Raw genomic sequence first — 5,109 nt, 5'->3', positions numbered from 1 at the left:
TCAAGGGAAGCTAAGCAGTCATTTCCCCAGTAACCTAACTCGGTCTCAAAGGGGTGACTTGCTAGATTCTACTCATGACAACTGTTTTTTATATCCCTTATGATTATTATTATTTTTTTTTATAAGTGTTTGCATTGTGCAAAACTTATTCACAAATGTACTTTTAGCACACATGTTGGGATATTTTGATTTTTCCAAATGAGCTTTAATGATTTGAGCCTCATCCAGTAACCAAAATGAAAGTTGAGAAATCACCATGGAAACCAAGTACTAAGCAAACAAGATGAATCATGACTATTTCAATGACATCAACTATTCAAGCATCAAGCACAAGTGTAGTGAAGATAAAATCCTTAAGGTTGAACCAAAACTAAAACTCATCACCATAAGATTTTTAGCTTATTAATGCTTCCCAAGATAGAAAAAAGAACTACACAAAGTTTACTACTTGCATCATTCGAACATCATGAATCAAGACAATAATCGTGCTAACATTTCACTTGAATCCAAGAAAGCATATAAGTGAAGATTTGATGTTCTCAAAATTGCCATGATTATTTCAAAAACAAGCAAAATAAAGCAACAAGCAATGAAAATAAGAACCAACATGAAAAACTAACAAAAACTAAAAACTACATGACACCCCCCCCAGACTTAAACTTTTCATCGTCACGATGAAATCAATATGGTGGAGGAGGTGGAGGTGGATGAGGGAAAGGAGGTCTACGACGTGGTTGGCCAATAGGAAAACTAGGAAAACCTGGAATCTCACCTAAGGATCTATGATACTCATATAAAGCATCTACTTGTTGGCTAGAAAGCATCATGCTCTGCATAAAATCTCTCATCCTAGCCTGATCAGTATCATAATCCTGCACAAACTCAGCCACTTGACCTTGAAAATTCCTCGTAAACTGAAAATGATTTTGTACCTCCCTAAACTGATCATCAAATAAAGAGAAGCACCCCTCCAACATTTTTCGTTGGGCATCTTGCTTCTCATGAAGTGATTCTAGAGACGTACGAAAATATGAAAAATCAAACCTAGAAGATCCCGTGCCATATGCAAAAGAATGCCTAGCAGGCTCCATAAAACTAGAAGGCTGCGGGTGTCCAGATGACGAGGGCTCATGATGTGGCTCAGTGTCTCCAGGTATAGAAGGGTTATCCTCAAAATCTAACTCAGAAATTACCCAATTAGCCGGGTTACGAATAGTAGTTCGTTCAGGAAAAGGAAGGGGTAAAGGAGAACCACTCCTCCTAGGAAACGCGAAACCATTCTCATCCCGAACGATTATTTTCATAGCAAGACATGCATCAATGTCAATCATGTCATTACCATGAATTATTTCCAACCCATCAACATCAAGATTTAAATTATAAGCTATTCGGGTAATCAAACCACCAAAAACAATTGATCCCGATGATGCCCTAGCAGATCTTAATAAGGTTTGAACAAAATTAAAACCAGAATCAAATTCAACCTTATAAAGCATAGCCCATAAAGCATAAAGCTCTATCTTTTTAACCACCCCATCACTCTCTCCCCTACCAAAAATAGTTTTACTCATGACTCTATGTAGATACCTAAAGATGGGGTTTTGCATATGGGAGGCCTCAGCTCTTGAAGGCTCATAAGGTTGATCTAACCAAGTTATTGCATTCCAAAAATGATTCCAATTAAACCTTGGATTAAACCTACGAGGGCTACCGGTGGTTAATCCAAAACAAGAATTAAAGTCACTAAATGCCCATAGAAATTCTTGATTCATTAGTCTAAATGAGATTTTTCCAAAATAATCATCTTCATTAGTAAAATGGACATCCAATGAACTTAAAAATTCCAAAACAAGACGAGGATATGTAGGCAAATGTGTGTACATAATATCACTCCAATCCAAAAACCCAATCATCAAATCTACATCTTCCCTAATTCCAAGCATATCAAGAACAGTTGGGTCCATATATCTAGTACACACTATCTTTCTATTGACAAGAATTGCAAATCTAGTTACTTGATCATCATTTCTAAACACAATATTGAATTCATTGTCATTACCTTCGTTGCGTGAAGTCCTTTTGCCTTTGCCCTTCACTGGTTGTTTTCCTTTGTCCCTTGATGGCTCCTTCTCTTTTTCTCTACTGGATCCACCACCTCCTTTGCGAAGTTTCTTTAAAATGTTGGACATCTTGATGAGTTTAGATAGGGGAAGAATTATCTAGGGTTGGAAAAATGGAACTCAAAGAACAAAACTTCAAAGAGCAAAGATCTTAGGTTAGGAGAACAAAAAGCCCAAGTCTTAGAGAGGAGGAGAATCCGGATCTAAGAGATCTTGAGAGACTAGAGAGGAGTTTTTAAGAGATTGGGAGAGAAAGAGATGTTTTGGAGAGTTGGGGGTGTGCGGAACACGGCCAAGATCTGGCCATGTAAGGTAGAAAGAAGACTTTAATAACTCTCCTACACGGGCCGTGCAGATCCACACGGCCTCCCCCACTTCCTTCTATGGATTCTTCGCACGGTCGTGTCTGGAACACGGCCTAAACCTCTTCTTTCACGGGTTTCTTCGCACGGCCGTGTCTGGGACACGGCCTAGACCTTTTTCTCCTCGGGAGATCCTACACGGCCGTGTCTGGATGACATGGCCAAGCACTTCCCTTCTCTGCAACCTTTGCCTGGCCGTGTATAGCACACGGCCGGGCTTTGTTTTGCACCTAACTTGAAAACAAAATCAAAAGAATGCATCAAACTAAAATAAATTAAAATACAAATCAAAACTAACTAAAAGAACCCTTGGGTTGCCTCCCAAGAAGCACTTGTTTAAGGTCTTTAGCTCGACCAAACTTGATCATTCACTTCTTTTCCTCGCCCTTGGAGGACAGATATACTTTTTGTTTTTGTTGGGAGATCTTCTCCCAACATCTTCCACCACATTGTCTCCTTCGTTTAGTGGTCTTCCATGAGGATGGAAATTCCATTCCTCAAGTTTATAAATGCTTGTCCTGCTACAAGCATTTAAAAGAGACGAGACATGGTTAGAGATATTAGATAAATCATATTTCAACATTTCCTTACCAATTACCAAAGAAAGCTTATGATTTTTGACATCAATTATAGCTCTAGCTGTAGCAAGGAAAGGTCTTCCTAATATGATAGGAATCCTGGGGTCCTCTTCCATGTCCAACACGACAAAATCTGTGGGAATAACATTCCCATCCACCTCTACTGGCACATCTTCTATAATACCCAAAAGGTACCTGCAGGAATGATCGACAAGTTAAAGTGCCATAGTAGTAAGTTTAATATTTTTGAGACCTAATTTATTACAAATTGAATAGGGAATGAGGCTAACACTTGCCCCCAAATCACAAAAAGCTTTTTCAAAAAATTCTTTTCCTATGTTGCAAGGAATATAAAAGCTCCCTGGGTCCTTTAGTTTTGGGGAAGTGTTCTTCTCCAAAATAGCACTACATTCCTCACTAAGCGCAATGGTCTCAACCTCTCCTCTTCTTCTCTTGTTTGACATGAGATCCTTCAGGAATTTGGCAAATCTAGGCATTTGAAGAATAGCATCAATAAGAGGTACCTCTACACAAATTTCCTTAACTTTTTCTAAAAACTTGCCAAATTCTTCATCTTTCTTGAGCATTGTAAGTCTCTGAGGAAAAGGGACAGCTTTGCTTTGATGGTTCAGTGGAAGAGTCTCTTCAACCTCAATGGTACTCTCCTCATTAGCTTGAATCTGATTTGGTATAAGAGGAGAGAGCTCTTCTTCTTTTTGTATCCCTTTTGGAGCAGTCACTTGGGAGTCTCCCAAGGTCCGTCCGCTCCTAAGCTCAATTCTATTGCAATGCTCCATAGGATTCACATCAGGTTTTCCTGGAAGTTGTCCTGGTGCTCTGGATGATGAGGAAGCTAGTTGGGCAATTTGACTATCCTGGATCTTTTGATGCTTTTCAGAATTATCCATTCTCTGAATGAGCTTTGCTAAATCTTGCTTCATTTCATTCTGACTTGAGATAATTTCTTCAAGCATCTTTTCAATATTTGACTTTGGTAAGCCTTGAGAAGATAGATGTTGAAAATTTTGTTGCCCAGCTTGAAAATTTGGTCTTGCCTCCATAGATGGTCCTTGATCTTGATTATTTCTGTAAGAAAAATTGGGATGGCTCTTCCATCCAGGGTTATAAGTATTTGAGTATGGGTTGTTCTTCCTTTGATTGTAACTCATGATTGCATCACATTGTTCCAGTTGATTGATTTGTGCAGTGATAGCTCCCAATGTACATGAGTCATTTGAGTGCTCTGAACTCCCACATACTTCACAAGATGTACTAATAGCATTGACCATATTAGCACTAGTCCCCATATTCTCGAATTTCTTTGTAAGAGCGTCCAATTTTGCAGACAAAAGAGTGACTGCATCTACATCAAACTTCCCTGATGCTTTAATTGTTGGGTTTACAGAAGAATAGCCACCGCTTCTTTCATTTGCCCATTGATGATGATTTCGTGCTACACTGTCAATAATTTCTTCAGCTTCATCTAAACTTTTATTCATAAGTGCCCCTCCAGCAGCTAAATCAAGGGACACTTTAGTATGATAGTTGATACCATTATAAAAAGTGTGCAACACTAACCATCTTTCCAACCCATGATGTGGGCATTGTCTGAGCATACTATTATATCTATCCCATGCTTCAAAAAGAGATTCTGAGTCAGTTTGCTTGAAGCTTGCAATTAAATTCCTCATATGAGCTGTTTTGCTTGGTGGATAGAATTTATCAAGAAATTCACACTGCTCCCAAGTGGTGATGCTATTAGGGGCCAAAGAATTCAGCCATTGCTTTGCCCTATCTCTTAAAGAAAACCCAAATAATAATAATCTAACTGCTTCTGAAGGAACTCCATTCATTTTCATGGTACCACATATTTCATAAAAGACCTCTAAGTGTTGATTGGGGTCTTCATGAGGTCCTCCACCAAATTGGTTCTGCTGCACCATAGATATAATTGCGGGTTTGATCTCAAAGTTATTAGCTTCCACTGAAGGTCTTGAAATACTAGATCGAAAACCTCTTGCATAAGGTGCAGCATAATCCTTGAGTGGT

At 38.8% G+C, this 5,109-nt stretch overlaps 1 non-coding gene across 1 annotated transcript; it reads left to right on the top strand.

Annotated features, from left to right (window-relative positions):
* The first annotated feature begins 4,647 nt into the window (after positions 1–4,647).
* On the top strand, positions 4,648–4,753 carry LOC121974014. The gene has a single exon (XR_006109901.1). It is a non-coding gene; the product is annotated as a small nucleolar RNA R71 (small nucleolar RNA).
* Positions 4,754–5,109: the final 356 nt, after the last annotated feature.

Source organism: Zingiber officinale, chromosome 4A (genome assembly GCF_018446385.1).
Source record: "Zingiber officinale cultivar Zhangliang chromosome 4A, Zo_v1.1, whole genome shotgun sequence".
NCBI classification, from domain to species: domain Eukaryota; kingdom Viridiplantae; phylum Streptophyta; class Magnoliopsida; order Zingiberales; family Zingiberaceae; genus Zingiber; species Zingiber officinale.
The sequence above is the reverse complement of the archived record's forward strand: the minus strand, read 5'-3'. Positions and strand labels throughout refer to the sequence as shown.